General features: G+C 34.3%; 1 protein-coding gene across 1 annotated transcript in view; it reads left to right on the plus strand.

The window, feature by feature from the left end:
- LOC138703431 (5'-3' exonuclease PLD3-like) overlaps nt 1–16,611 on the plus strand; it is a 270,911-nt gene that overhangs the window by 125,904 nt on the left and 128,396 nt on the right. The gene's annotated exons all lie outside the window — the stretch shown is intronic.

Here is a 16,611-nt window from a genome sequence, read left to right on the forward strand (position 1 = left end):
AAGGTTTGCTCATTTATCCATACACACAAAAAATTATCTAATGCAATTACTTACGATGGTAATCTGTAACTTTGCTTTATTAATAAAACAATTTTGGACATCTGGCCGACATCTAAGGCTGACCACTAGGATCGAGAATACAAAGCAGAGGTTAACTTAAAAATAAAATACAATATGATTTGCGGAGAGAATACAGAACAATGACAAATTTAAAAATAAAGTACAATTTGATTTCAGAGAAACATGATATGAAAGTACAATGAAGAGTAATGAAATGTAGTTATATATATATATATATATATATATATATATATATATATATATATATTATTACGTAGTGTTATACAAATGATTGTGTAACATGGATAATGAATCTCTCAATATCATTAGACAAATTTTGTTAATACCTTCATTAGAAAATTTAAGAGAAAGGAGAATGGTTTTGATTAACTTAAATGAAGTTCCCCTAGCGCCAAAAAGAAGTCCTTTCACTTCCCATGTATTAATATTCATTTTGTATCTCTCACTGAAGTGAGGGATACATGGATTATAAATAGACTTCTTTTCATCGTTAACACTATTGGCTTGTTGATTATCCTTCTCAAAACGGACAGTGGGCTTCTTTGATTTCGGCGATCGATGGCTATAATGTCTGCTCTTCTCGTTGACCCATTCTCAGCCAAGCAGTGCACTTCTTCGTAAACCTCCCACTTTGCCTTCCGAAGAGTGGTTGCGATGGAGCTTCTCACTTTATGGTGGCGATTGTTCCTCAGTAGTTCTTTTTTAGGGCAATAACCCAAAACATGCCCAAAGGTTTCTACTTCGCTGCATCCTGGATGACGACTGTTCTGATCTTGGAAGGAACGACCTGGCACAGATCGTACTGCTGCGATATTTGTGGACATCTTTATGGCATTGGTCCACTCTGAGGATGATATCCCCCTTCTATTATTAATCCAAGAGTTGTTTTTTGGATCTTCACTGTAAGTTACCACTCCTTTACCTCACTTTCTAAATAATTATAATTTTATAACGATCACTTGTATTTTTTACTGGTTATTTAATGACTAGAGCTAGGCTTCTTAGGTAAATAATTATTTTATTTGCACTATAAAAGAAACTCGTAATTGTGTTTTAAATTTCGGACAAGCTTACTTGAGCATATATTTTAAATTTTATTTCACATAAAAAACATATTTTGAATTTCTTTTATGGAAATGTATTTTAAATTTTATTTCACATAAAAATACATGTTTTGAATTTTTTATGGAAACACATATTTTCAAATATTAATAACGCTGTATCAACTACTGGGTTATTTAGCTTCGACGGAATTGGCGATAGCGAGATAGTATTTGGCGAGATGAGGCTGAGGATTCACCATAGATTACCTGACATTCACCTTAAGGTTGGGGAAAACCTCGAAAAAAACCAACCAGGTAACCAGCCCAAGCGCAACTCCAGGTCAGTACATAAACACGCTACCACATGAGCTACGCTGGTGGCTCACTTTTATTTTACCAGACTATTATGAGAAAATGCATATCGATTTGATTAATCTATCAAACTTATTTTTAACGATTTTTCTTATTTTCTGTAGTACATAAGGAATTATGAGATACACAAAGCCTTCTGCGTGGATACTTTAAACCAAAATTGTACATATCACGTGCTTAAAACTTTAAAAAACATTATTTTGCTGAACGACGGCAGAATGTTGGTTTGAAACGTCTGTTCATATCATGTTATACTACCGTCGCAGGCCTACTAGAAGCTGCAGCATAAATGACCAATAGATTTGGTTTCAATTAGCATCGTACATTACAGATGTTATGTTCGGTTCAAGTTTGTCGAGTATGGCGAAGTTCGATATTCGCCGATGTTCCTGATTGCTGCGTTAATGCGCCTTCCCAATTCGGCCAACGTTGCTGGAAGTGGAGATATGTAAACATTGTCCTTGTTGAAACCCCACAGAAAGAAACCACACACTGGAGTGTCATGTGCAGAAGGTGCTGTCTGCGTCCGTTGCACTCATGAATGTGTTAATTTTCTTTATTTTTCAGTTTAAATTCTTGAAAATAAAAAAAAAACAAGTAAAGGGACCTGTAAAATTAAAGTGAAATTGTGAACATTAAGACATGCCAAAATATATGGAATAATTTCATCTCGAACCATCTCATTACTTAATCACAATCACCCGCTACCACATACAACTTCTTTGATTGACATTGGACCTAAAGAGTCAATGTTCTACCACCAGCACCAGACTGAACAGTTGAAAAACTTGAGATAACGGTACAAATAACAACAAATAATGTATCAGGTATGTCACATTCATGTGCTAGTCAAACTTACATGAATGTGTGACTTGCTCTATTTAACGTCTTATTATGCTCTCTGCATCTGTTGTAGTTTCCGTGAAAATAAATAGGAGGCATTACTTTCGAAACTGCTCTCGTATATTTTAAAATGTAAGAACCTGTATGTGATAAGCAGGGAAAGGATTTATATGTAAATACATATTTACTTATAAAGCTAATATAATTTATATTTTGCATTATCTTTATGTTTCACAATGTGTAGGGTTGAAAAATCCTACTTTTATTTTCCATATTTTTCCATATTTTAGAGTTTAGTACATATTTTCGTTAATTTCCATATATTTTCCATATTTCATATAAAACAGTCCATATTATATTAGGTTTAACAATAAAACAAAACAAAATTCCATTAACTTTTAAAAATACATTTCAACAATAGAGATTTAAACACATGTTCAGTAATCCCTTTAACATCAGAGTTATTTGAAAATTAGCAGTCCTATCAACAATGGGAAAGTAAGTTACAAAACTGTATTAATTTAATTTAAAATTTTTAACAGACTTCAGTTGTGCAGCTCAACAGTTAAATGCCAGTCAGAGTACACATAGGTTCAGTTTTGTAAATCATACTATAAAGACGGTAAATATGCCAAAACTACGTCATTCAGTCAATTTAAAATCAAAACTAACAAGTTACATTTCAGAATTTAAAGAAGATGGTTTATCAACTGACAATAAAATATTATTTTGTAATTTGTGTCAGTGTGCAGTATCATCTACACAAAAGTTCCTGGTGCAACAACACATTACAACTAGTAAACATCAGGCCAACAAACAACTAAATTCCAAGCAGAGACAATTGTTTTTAACACAACCAACAACATCGAATGTAAGATCTGAGTTTAACATCGACCTGTGCCGTTCTCTCATCTCTGCTGATATTCCTCTCTACAAACTAAAGAATAAGGTCTTCAGGGAATTCCTTGAAAAATATACTCAACATACAATCCCGGATGAGTCAACACTTAGGAAGACGTATGCTCCATCCATCTACGATGAGACAATACAGAAGATAAGAGATGAAATTAAAGATAGTTCAATTTGGGTTTCCATTGATGAGACTCCCGACAAAGAAGGTAGACTTGTTGGTAATGTAGTTATCGGTTTGTTAAGTGAACAATATTCTGAACGAATTCTTTTACATTGTGATGTTCTAGAAAAGTGCAATAACAAAACTATAGTTAAACTGTTCAACGAAGCTATGGGTATCCTGTGGCCAAAGGGTATTATGTACGATAATGTGTTATTCTTTATTAGCGATGCTGCCCCTTATATGGTCAAAGCTGGACAAGCATTATCTGTTGTATATCCTAAATTGACTCATTTTACTTGTGTGGCGCATGCATTTCATCGTGTGGCAGAAGTGGTCAGAGACAATTTCCCTAAAGTAGATTTGTTGATTTCATCAGTGAAAAAAGTATTTCTCAAAGCTCCCAGTAGAGTTAACGTGTTGAAAGAAATGTACCCTGAAATTCCATTGCCACCAAAGCCAATTTTAACTAGATGGGGTACATGGCTAGAAGCAGTTGAATATTATGCCGAACATATAGACTCTATTAACAATGTTCTCCTTGCATTGGACTCTGAAGATGCAGTCTCAATTGATACTGCGAAAACAGTTACCTGTGACATAAGTGTGAAGAATGACTTAGCTCACATTCAGCATACATTTTCATGCATCATAAAAACGCTCAAAAGTCTCCAAAATAGGCACCTTTCACTATCTGAAAGTTTTGAAATTATAAATAGTACTGTGGAACAACTGAATCGTGGTAGAGGTAAAGTTGCAGATGCAGTAAGAGCTAAGGTGGACACTGTACTTTCAAAAAACCCTGGATATGAAGAACTACAAAAGGTTGTTGCTGTGATGAGTGGTGAATCAACAGTGAAGATTAACTTGGACTTATCCCCAGCAGACATTGTGAAATTGAATTATGTACCAGTTACTTCTTGTGACGTCGAACGCTCTTTTAGTCAGTATAAATCTATCCTCAGAGACAATAGAAGAAGATTCACTTTTCAGCACTTGAAAGAAATGTTTGTAACCTATTGTTATGGTAACAGACAATAAAAATTGTGTTTTGTTGAAACTACATTGGAAGATAAGGTACGTCCATTATATGTTTTGTTTAGTTTGATTAAAATGTACCAATATTTAACGTACATAGTCATTTTTTTATAATTTTAAGTCCATATTTAATTCCATATTTTGGTAAAAATCCATATTTAATTCCATATTTTGGTAAAAATAACTACATATATATTTACATATTTCATATATTTTTAGTCCATATAAATCCGTTCCCTGGTGATAAGTAGAGCCCGGATGTTTGTAAAATGCCTTTTTTTACTGGGTGGAAGTAAATTATAATTTTCATAGATATGAATGTGATTTGGAGTATGGAATGGAATGGAATTTAACTGAGGGGGGAACGGATGCCCCAGCACTGCAACCTATTGAGATCTATTGCACTAACCCTCGATATGGAATGAGTTGCGTGCCACAGATCCCCTACGCGCACCAACCCTAACCACATGACTTCCTTAACGACCGGTCCCTACAGCCGACAGAAATCCATATACCATTCCTGCTTCGGCAACTTCCCCCAAGGCCCCCCTGTCGGTCTGAGGCGAAACTCCTCCCCCGAGTAGGTCCACCACTAGTGCTCGTTGCAGAAGCCATCCAACGTCGCTTAACTACATTCCACGGAGGTCAGTCGAGAGAGCCAGCAGCTTCGGGAGGCCGCCTGTAGAGTGATCTGAAAAACCAGAAACGGAATGATGAGGAAAGGATGATCGGAGAGGAAAGGAAGTGGCGAAAATAAGTGGGGTTCCAATCGCTTGATAAAGTTACCTGATATTCATCCATAGAATTGCGGGAAAAACCCCGAAAAAACCTCACCAAGGCAACTCGTGCTGATCAGGAATCGAATCCGGGACCGCTGGGTTCGAGTTACATTCGCTAATCCCTCAGCCACAAATCAAAGTGATAGGGACAATTTTTATTATGCCTATTTTGCATTTTTAAGGCTTTCTTACTAATAAATGCTATTTTTGTTATTTTAAAGCAATATTTCTTATTTGCAATTAATTAATTGTAATGTAATGTGTATGAAATTTAAATATTTGAAACAATGACTAACTTTACAAACAAAAATAAATAAAAGTAATTTATTTCGGTGCTTAATCTGCTAATAATCGTGCTTTAATATTATTTGTGTAATATGAATAATGATAGACAATCCACAATTACAAATATAATATTGTCATGTCTTCACAATAGAAATAATCAGCTTATAATTTTAAATATTAACCTCGTTCTCATAGAAGTTGAGCAGTTTCAATTGTTTGCTTTCATATTTTCAAATCTTAGTATTACAATTTTGTGCTACACTTGTTTATTATTGTAGGAGAAAGAAATTTGAGTGAGGAACAGTCAGTTATTGTCGGGTGACAAAAGGTATTATCGCCGCGCTCTCATGGTTAACATTCGGCAGGACTTTGAGCGGCCTCGTGCATAACATTCGGCAGGTCTTTGAAATTTAATTGATATGATATATATTTCTTCACAGCACTTCTTTACATGTAATGGTGTACCTCACATTTCTGTATCCGGTGCCACCATTAACATATTATTACAATAACACATTATTTGCAGTACACGTCTACACACATACTCCCAATTACACTCTGTACCATTTTTGTTACTTGGTCAATCTCCCCTTCAGTATTTCCCTACATTTAATTTGCTATTCTCTATTTGTTCAATAATCCTAATCTATCTAATATTATATACTACTTTCACACCCCCCTTATCCTCTAACTACTATTCACTAAAATCTCAATTTAAATTTTTCTCTATAAATTATCATATTGGATTATTTGCCTTTTTTTTTACCTTTTATTCAATTACTGTTCAAACATTCAAATGTTAGTACTAAATTTTATGCTGTCACTTGTTCATTTCTCTAAATCCTTTCTCACTATTTTCACTCATTCCTATTTGCGCTCACTTTCACTTTCTCACTATTTTGCTTACACCTATAAATACTTATATTTTATTTTATGCATCTGCTTATACACTTTCTCTCTCCCCTATACTTCTCGATCTTTTCCAGTTTCACTTTACTTGCACTTTTTGATCACAACCCCATTGAAATTTAATTGTATTGTTTTCAATTTCCTATGTCGCCGCTCAATCACTCTCCTCAATTTCAATATTGCAACCAATAAGCTGCTTCCATTATTAAATGACACCTACTTGTCTAATCCACGTCGACTAAAACCGAGGTTGCAATGTCTTGTGCTGGGAACGAACATTGAAGTATGTGATTAAAAATTATTGTTAAAGAGTTATTATTAAGAGTTAAGATTGTCAACGTACTCGTATATGAAATTATAATAATAATAATTATTATTATTATTGTTACTATTATTATTATTATTATTATTATTATTATTATTATTATTATAGTAATAGCCATTTAACAATATAACAAACTAGTGCTTATTCTTATCGAGGAAGTAGACGTGACAACGTGACGCTTAGAGTGAAACCTACAGAGCAACAATCGGTCGGCAAAATTATGTTTTAAAAGCACATCGCACGTTATTGTATGGTGCCGACATGTTAACCATGAGAGCGCGACGATAATAGCTAGTAGGCCTATGCCCAAATTCAGTAAACCATTGAAAAGTAAACTTCATGCTTACGTTAGTGAATTTGGTGCCCATGTGTTTTCAACCAAAGGAATAGTTTTATTATGTAAGGTTTGTGAAAAGACAATTAAGTTAATCATGAAAAAGTATTTTATAAGTCGACATGCGTAACTACGAAGTAAATACGTGAGTTATGTTGATATAATTTAAATCTATTGCTATATTATGCCTTTTTAAAATTTATAATACCTTTTTCAAAGATTATTGTGCTTATTTTTTACGTTTTGATTGCCTTTTTTGCCTGCCTATTTTAACTGTTATAAATACCTAAACATCCGGGCTCTAGTGATGAGATCTTCAGATAGATTTTTTTTACAAAAAAAACATAAAAATGTCTCATAAAATGTATTTCCGCTCTTATTTCGCAGAAACACATACATTTCGCCTTTTAGCGAAGATTAGAAAACTACACTAATATATTCAACGCGCTTTTAAACTTTTTGGGGCCATATTCATAGACATTCTTAGCGCGGGCTTCCGGTAGATGATCAGCGAACTAATGTTTTTCGTATTCATAAACCAGTGTTAGCGACTTGATCTGATATGAATCCAGTACAAGTAATCAGTAGATAGCCGGGGCTAGTTTAGCACACTCGTAGCGCGGGCTAGCGAAATCTCCATGCATAGCACAATTACTTATTTTGACAGCATACAGTATGAGCACATTTCGCATTTATCGTGATTGTGAAAATCTACCATCTCTGCGTGTAAGATTAGTTAATTAGTTAATGACAGCGTGAAGTAGAGGCGCATAATTAAGGTACTCCCAACAATCGTTCAGGGAAATGAAATTCCTGAGATAACTCTGGCAGTGTAATATTTCATCTTACCGCAAGCCGCTCCAAGAATTCTCTGCGCAACCTACCTATTGCGACACACAATGCTGTTCTTCATAGCGTAAAGAGAAAACGAGTGAGATATGTAGATCTTAATACTGCATGCACGACACGGAATCGCGCCGACGCCGTAGAAAAATCGGCGCAACTCTCAACGCTAGTTCGAGAGAGGATTGTTTTCTAGTTGTCAGACTTACCATTACTACTGTAAGCTGAAGCACCAAGGCCAGGGGAGTAGTACCGTTCGATATTGTAGTATTGCACGCATACACAAAAATCGATTCATAAATACACACAGGGAAAGAGAACGATAAGATGTAATACACACATCACGGTGTGCGGTGTTCTGGGCGGAACATTGTCTCCAGTATGAGAAACAAATGGGGACTTAACTATAATCACGGAACACTAGTGCAGACAAGATTAACTTAAGTGTGTCGTTCAGGCAGTGAAGTGGTGTATCGAACTGTGAGTGTGAAAGCTAACTTAACGCGCCATTGAGACGTTCACAAGTGACGCGTATTGTGACAAGTGACATTTCTCTGTTACACGGTTTTGTATCTCTGTGCGTCAGACATACTACAAAATGTTCAGGTGGAAATTTATTTGTATTAGTAAGTATCATAATGTTATATTTATGCTTTCTGGATAATCTTAAAAATCGGTTTCGGGCATAGGAGAACACCTCTTGTTTATTAAAATCCGGGTGTCAACTTCAAAAGAACTGTTACGTCAATCATTAATATTTTTGTCAAGTGAACGATTATGTAATAAAATGAGACAAACAATTACTATTGTATGGAGTAACTTCAAGTTATTTACAAAATATGTCCGAAAACGCTTTTATAAAAATCATCTCTTAGATGCTTATCTTATTTTAATTTTGATAAAAGCGTTAAGTTTTTTTTTATTATTATTATTTACTTAGTATGCCTCAACGAGTATAACTCATATATAGGATCTATACAAGAACACATACATATGTTATACAGAGACATTTTATTTTTACTAACATTTTTAATATTAACCAGGCTACACCTTTGAATTAACGGATCGAGAACCGGAAACACCGTTTGCTATCCCTTCCACGACTGGAGTTCGATGATACTGGCATAAAATACAAACAAATCACTTTACTAGGTACAGGAGGGAAGAAAAGTAGTTCATCCATTTACGTAAACTAGGAAATATCGGAATTTTGAGTTTGATAATTTTCATTAGGTTTTTGTTTAATCAAAATACAGTACTGTATTAACAATAAGTGTTTTTACTTACGAACTGAGCTATCCATGCGAATGTATTCTTTATGCAGTGTATATTATACTGTCTACAGCACATTAGCGTACAATATAGAGAATGAAGTTAAATTGAAAAATAATCATAATATGGATATTTAAACACATTTTTGAAAATGTGTGGCCGTTCATTTCGATACAGGCTTCAGTTCTTTTGTGCATATTATCGCACGATAGACTATTGTATCTAATTCCAATTATTACCAGTTTCGTCCTCCATACTAGATTTAGATTTGGATTTAGATTTAATTTAATAACATATACATAAAAACGTTACATTAAAATACCCCGAAAGAGCAAAGCTCATAACTCATGTTGAAATAATTCTGTACCTACTCTATAAAAGACTACCTTACGTACTGTAAATTCAATCATCACTTCTGCCCGATCTCCACAGATAAAATAATTTAGACATGCTATCTACTGTCCGTCCAAGTGGTTATGTTGCAGGATCGTAGAAAGAGGGAAAATCACGTGACAGTTAATTATTCAACAAGGCCCTTTTATTTAAGTTATTTTAAACAATTGTATAATAATAAGTAGACGTCCAATTCCTAACAGAAATTATTGTTTTCAGAAAAGATCTAAGACATCCCAGCCACTATCTCCTAAGAGGGACGAGCAGAAGCGGGTGGGGAAATCGGGATGCGACGTGGGCAAATGGACGACAGTATCTGTGCGAAAATATGATTCAAAATATTGAAAGCTCTTTCGTCACTGGAAAACGCGAACATATTTCTGAAACATACTATACTCACTAATTCACTGCGGTCTTGGTTCTGTGTGCAGGACAGTTGGAACGTCATTAGTAGAAGGGGCGGGAGTGAAGTACATTCAAAAACTCAGGTACAATAAAAATTGAAGTAAAAATAAAATGATGTCCCTGTACAATGTAATTCAAAAAGTCATGAAACTACAGTCTGTGAAAAACAAACAATTACACAAGAATTTATGAAAGAAAGAAAGCAAAATAAGAACAAATAGTAAGATAACAGTTTTGGATAGAAAGAATAAAAAGTTTGAAACCATAAAATAAATAAATCAACTGAGAATTAAAATAAACAATCTTCCCAAAAACGTATTTTTAAACAATTCTTAAAACACCGGCAATTTAGTAAAATTCTATATTCTAAAGAAAGTTGGTTAAAAGTTGTTGTTAAAAAATGGTTAAGTCCTTTTGTTCCATAAGTTACTGAGCTATACTTACTTATTGGCTTTTAAGGAACCCGGAGGTTCATTGCCGCCCTCACATAAGCCAGCCATTGATCCCTATCCTGATGAGCAAGATTAATCCAGTCTCTACCATCATATCCCACCTCCCTCAAATCCATTTTAATATTATCTTCCCATCTACGACTCGGCCTCCCCAAAGGTCTTTTTCTCGCCGGCCTCCCAACTAACACACTATATGCATTTCTGGATTCGCCCATACGTGTTACATGCCCTGCCCATCTCAAGCGTCTGGATTTAATGTTCCTAACTATGTCAGGTGAAGAATACAATGCGTGTAGCTCTGCGTTGCGTAACTTTCTCCATTTTCCTGTAACTTCATCCCTCTTAGCCCCAAATATTTTCCTAAGAACCTTATTCTCAAACATCCTTAATCTCTGTTCCTCTCTCAAAGTGAGAGTCCAAGCTTCACAACCATATAGAACAACCGGTAATATAACTGTTTTATAAATTCAATTCAATATATTTGCAGCTACCCTCCATATCTGGAGGCCGTCTCCTCTATCCGCAATCTGAGGACGCGACATGCCGTGGCGATAGGGACCCACAATACATAGAGTTACTGAGCTATGCTGAGAAAAAAATTATACTGTCTTTTTGTCTTGTTAAATAAGTATGTATCTCTTTATTAAACTGAAATATAATATTACTATGTATTAAATTGTTAATAACTTTGTACATGAAAATACAACGAAAAAAAATTGATATAGATATTTAACTAGAGTCAAATAATGAAAACCCAATAGATTTCTTAAAGCTCTATTTTGAATAATTTGTAAAGATCTCAAAGCAGTTTTCTTATTATGTTAGTAGAATAATTTGTGCATCAACTTTCTTCTTCTACGAAGAAAATCCAACTTCAAATACTGGCGGAGAGAAGTGCAATTTGTGGTAGACAAGTACAGGTTTATGTGTTACCTCTCGATACTCCCACCCGCCCCTTTTCCTTTCATAAATTCATCCAACATCATTTCAATAGACTGTTCTCAATAATATCTATGTTTTATGTCTATTTACGAACAAAATAATAGTCGTCATGTTTGAAGTCTACTTATTCCGAAAACTAATACAGATAAAAAATTTCTGTCTTTAATGACACAATCAGGGACAATCTACTATGATTCATTACAATAATTTAAGCTTCTTCTTCTCCCCTCAAGGTTTAGGTGATTGCACATGTTCCTGTCAACAAGGTCGAGCCATCTTTTTCTTGGTCTACCAATATTTCTTCTTCCCTGTGGATTATATGAAAGTATTTGTTTGGGGATTCTTCCTTCAGGCATTCTTTCTATATGACTTAACCATTTGTTCTATTTTGTCATTTAGTGATGTAATCTGTAATTCATTTCTTGTATATTCATTTCTAATTCTGTCTTGTCGTGTACATCCTTTCACGTATCTAAGAAATTTCATTTCATTAGCTTGAATTCTACTCACATTCTTTGTATTAGTTCCCAGTTTTCGGATCCATATAATACAGTAGGAAGAGCCATAACCTTATAGAATTTCATCTGCGTTTCTTTCATTGTTTTTCTTCTTAGAATGGTTCGTATTGTTTCACATAATGAATTAAATTTTGAAAATTTATTATCAATATCACTGTCAAAATCTTGGCCAATATCGTATCCTAGATATTGAAAATGGGAAACCTGTTTTATAATGGTATCATTCACTACTATCTTTGATCATATAGGATATTTCCCTATAAATGCGATAACTTTGGAGTAATTAAAATTTCAAAGAAATACAATTTTTATGTATAACAAATTTATAGATATTGTACGACTTATTCTAATAGGATGGAAAACTTCACTGTAATAACATTAACTCTGGAAATAGAGTACTAAATGATGAAAATATACATAAATTAAACAAATTCGTTTTAATTTTTTGTTCCTACATAACATTAATGACTATAATTCATAATGAAAACTAACAAATAATCCATAAAATCGTATGTAGTATGAATCTTGAAAAATGAAGATATACCGGACTTGTTACACACTTGTGCAAAGCGATCAATGCTTCTGAATATTTTATGAAGTACAGTGAAATGGCATACGTAAACACCTCTTTAGTCAAGTAAGAGGGAGCAGGTAAATTATAATGCTGAGAAAGCGTGGCAGTAAACAAAGCGCTATAGATATGGCACTTGTATATATGTTACTTCTTTTTATTGCAACTCCGATCTCGCTACACACATCACACGGACTGACGTGTAATTTTTGTTGCGTTATTTCATCATGAAATTGAGAGATTGCATAACTTTATAAATGTACATATATCTAGAGAAATAAAAATGATAGATTCGTAGATATAAAACGAGTTTTCGTAATATCTAGGATCAGTAACAGGTTAGTCTTAGTTTGTTTAGGCTTTTGGTATATCCTGCTTATACGAATTTTAGTATTTAATATTTATTTATTTAACCTGGTACAGATAAATTCATCAGGCCTTCTCTTCCCCTCTACCAGAGGATTACAACTACAATATTAAGAATGCAATTAAAATTATAATTGCAATTAATATTAAATTTATAATTACAATAAAAAATCGAAGTACTAAAATATTACCTGATGAATAAATTTTAGTGTTTTAGACAATTTATTGTAGAAGTTAAGAATTACGAAAGTTTTTTTTTTTTTTTTTTTACTATTATGTTCTATAACAGCACTTATGAGTTGTCACAATAATATCTTTCTCCAACAATCAGCCCACGTGTTGTAAATCTAACTTACAATACCGGTGTATAAGTACAACAAAAAAAACACGATCGTACAAGAAAAAGCATTTGACGGCATAGAATGTGAACTCCGCTTAAAAATTTCAAGATATATATTTTTTTTTAATTCTAATAGGAAGTAAACCCAAAGAAACAACATGAGTGAAGATTTTTTTGTGTTTCATTTGGGGTTAATCAATTAATAACACAACATAAACCTCGCACATTTATATAGGCTATGGCCTAAACATTTTAGTGAAAATAAAGTAGTATGAAAATTGTAGTATAAGTAATGACTAGAGTCCTGCGTTTGGTTACCTAGAGCCATCAAGCAAAAGCTGCAACAGTTAGTTGCGTATTGGTATAGATCGGTGGCACTGAATCCCAGACACACAGTTCAGACACAGTCTACTATATACAGTCACGAAGCTTGAGTTTTGAGGGTGCTAAAAACAATAGACTGTGACGGTACTATTTTGCATTGTCTGTAATGAGGCGACATTAGTGATCCTAGTGGTGAGCAACTATATAATGTTTGCATATTTACTACGTATTGAGCTTCGCGACTGTATATACTAGACTGTGGTTCTGATCTGCTTTCAGTGAGTAAAACAGTCAACATGCCGAAACAAAAGAAGAAGCAAATAGTCTGTGTAAATAATTTTGTTTTCCCTGTCATTTATTGTATTATTGTAATTTGCACCATTTACTTATTTACTTACTTACTTATTTACTTACTCATGTATTTATTTATTTATTTATTTATTTATTTATTTATTTATTTATTTATTTATTTATTTATTTTATAGATGTGTATATACCTAGGCTGTATCCAGCAGTTACAATATTCACGTATAAAACAAATGTTCATACTAATTAATTTCTACAATCTGGCATTAGAGACTCTAATAAATGGGACAAAAATAACCCTAAAAACATTTATAAATGAACGAAAGTTGAAGCATCAGGGCCGAAATATGTTTTATATACTCCGTATTTCAATAGGCCTATTATAATTTTCAAATGTGAATATTTAAATTTCAATCCTTTCAATAATGCGTCATATTATTTTCTTCTAAATTCATTTTCACTTTGGTAGAATATATGTTTCTTTTAAAAATTGCGATTTAAATATTCAAAACTCCGTAAATGTGAGAAAAATAATGAGCATTGGTTTTGACTTTTTAGCTGAAAAATATATTCTGAAACAGAAAGTATTTAGAATCTACATGCGTTTTACTTATTGTGAGAATAATCTTCTATTGCTCATAAAGAGGCTTTATATAAATATTTAGTTATTAAAGTCACGTGAAAATATATCTTGTACGTGAATAACTTACTATTCTTGCAGACATGCGAATAAGCAGATGTGAACGCACGAAGAGGAGCGTGGGAGACAGTCTCATTGCAGTACTGACTCGCAGAGCGAAGCTAATGTGTTCCATGTACACCTAACATGTATTCCAAGTAACCAAATGCAGGACTCTAAAAATGACAAATGTTTTACTGTATGAAATATGTATGGATATTTTCTTTTCCTAATAGAAGCATTACACTATGCCCATTTGTGGGGCTCTTTCGACTGACCGTGACTCCCAAGAACGTACAGTAGTTGCGTACATTACGGAAAGCCCAGTACTTGATCTATTCATTAATCACATAATGTTCAGCATTAATCCAAATCAGTCCTGGGCGTTAATAGCTCAATTAGGTACTGCACCCTTAACTCTCCACTCCACATTCCCCGGCAGAGACAGTAATGTATTGGACCGATACGAGCAGACCTGAAGGAAACCATTGCTGAGTGACGGATTGTATAAGGCATCCATCATAGCTTTCGGCTGTCGCTGTTCGCCTAAAATCCACTACTGATGCACAGTGCTTTATTATGAGCGTATTCCGAATCTCAGCGCTGAGCAATCTGATGGTATCACGGTGTTCCGAATTTCAACGATGACGTCACTGATGCTCCACCGGTGTCGCACCGGTTCTATCAGCTTGCAGAGGTGGTGGCAGTCTCCATCAGCCGCCATCTGTGAATTTGATTGGTTCTTGCATAGGGCGGGAAGTAGCAGACGAATGACATTGTGCACTGTTGTGTCATGGCGGTGTGTTCTGCTTTGGTTCTGCTGCATTTTTTTTGTAATGAGCACAACGTAAAAACAATATGTTAATGGCTTATGAGTAGACTTCGTGGAATTCCACGAGAATCGTAAGGTTTACTACGCACGCGGTATAGATTGTATGAGAAGGGAACGTGCAACGGATGGATATGCCTCTGATGTGAACACTGAGCAGTATACCGCGGTTACAATAAAACCTGTATTCTGCATTCAAGAAATATAATGAATGATAATTGAAGTAGGAAATGTCTAAACATATAAATACACAATTATTTTGTAGTGAGATATATTAACTCTTAAAATTTAATGTAATATACTCACATCATCCTTGAATATGTGCAGTGCAGTGAAGAGTTACGTACATTTTGAGCTACTGCAAAGTGAACCTCCTCCGATGGTCACTCGAACAGTTTTTATATTGGGAAAATGTACGTTCAACATCATACGATGTAATAGGTGCATATTTGAAGAACGGAAAGTCGCTACTTTTTAGTACACCAATTTCAGACGTCTTGTCGTGATCTGATAGTACATCATTTATAGTACGAAGTTGTAAATAGGCAGAATTTTTAGCAATAATGTTTCTCAACTTACATTTCACTTTTTCTGAAATTAGTGAATTGTTATTTTGGATAACGGTTTGTGATACTTTATAAACTATATTAAGGGCTTCTGAGAGTTGTAGTTTAGATGATTCTAATAGGATGATGCTTTTGGATACGATTTTAAAATTAGAATCAATGAACAGAATATCTTCCAATAGCTGTTCAGAAGGCAATGATTTTACAGCTGCAACAGCAGAACTGTCTGTGCTATCCAATGCATCAATTACCTCCATTATTTTGCCCTAATATTCTGCAAAATAATTAACAGCATCCAATCACGTTTTCCAACGGGTCAAGACTGGCTGCGGGGGATAAGGATATTCCAGGGGCAATTGTTTGGAACAGCAACACTCTCATTGTAGTATGTTTGATTGAATTCTTGTCTGCACTGAACAAATGTTAAGCTTTGACTATTCCAACCACAGTAATGCAAAAACAAATGCTTACATAGGTATACATTAGCTGTAGCTGCTCTATCTATTTGGACCGGTCACAACTCTTTAACATGAACTGCTTATACTACGAGACCAGGAGGTAGCTCACCTCTTCTATACTACCGTACATCGGCAACCTGATTGCATGCTGCGTGTGGCAATTCAACGAAGTCTACTTGTGAGGGAACATGTCAACGGACCAGTTATTACTACTGGTTCAAGAAATAAATTGTTTATGCTCTTTTTTTTAACGAGATGACAGTGCG

Source organism: Periplaneta americana, chromosome 7 (assembly GCF_040183065.1).
Source record: "Periplaneta americana isolate PAMFEO1 chromosome 7, P.americana_PAMFEO1_priV1, whole genome shotgun sequence".
Taxonomy (NCBI): domain Eukaryota; kingdom Metazoa; phylum Arthropoda; class Insecta; order Blattodea; family Blattidae; genus Periplaneta; species Periplaneta americana.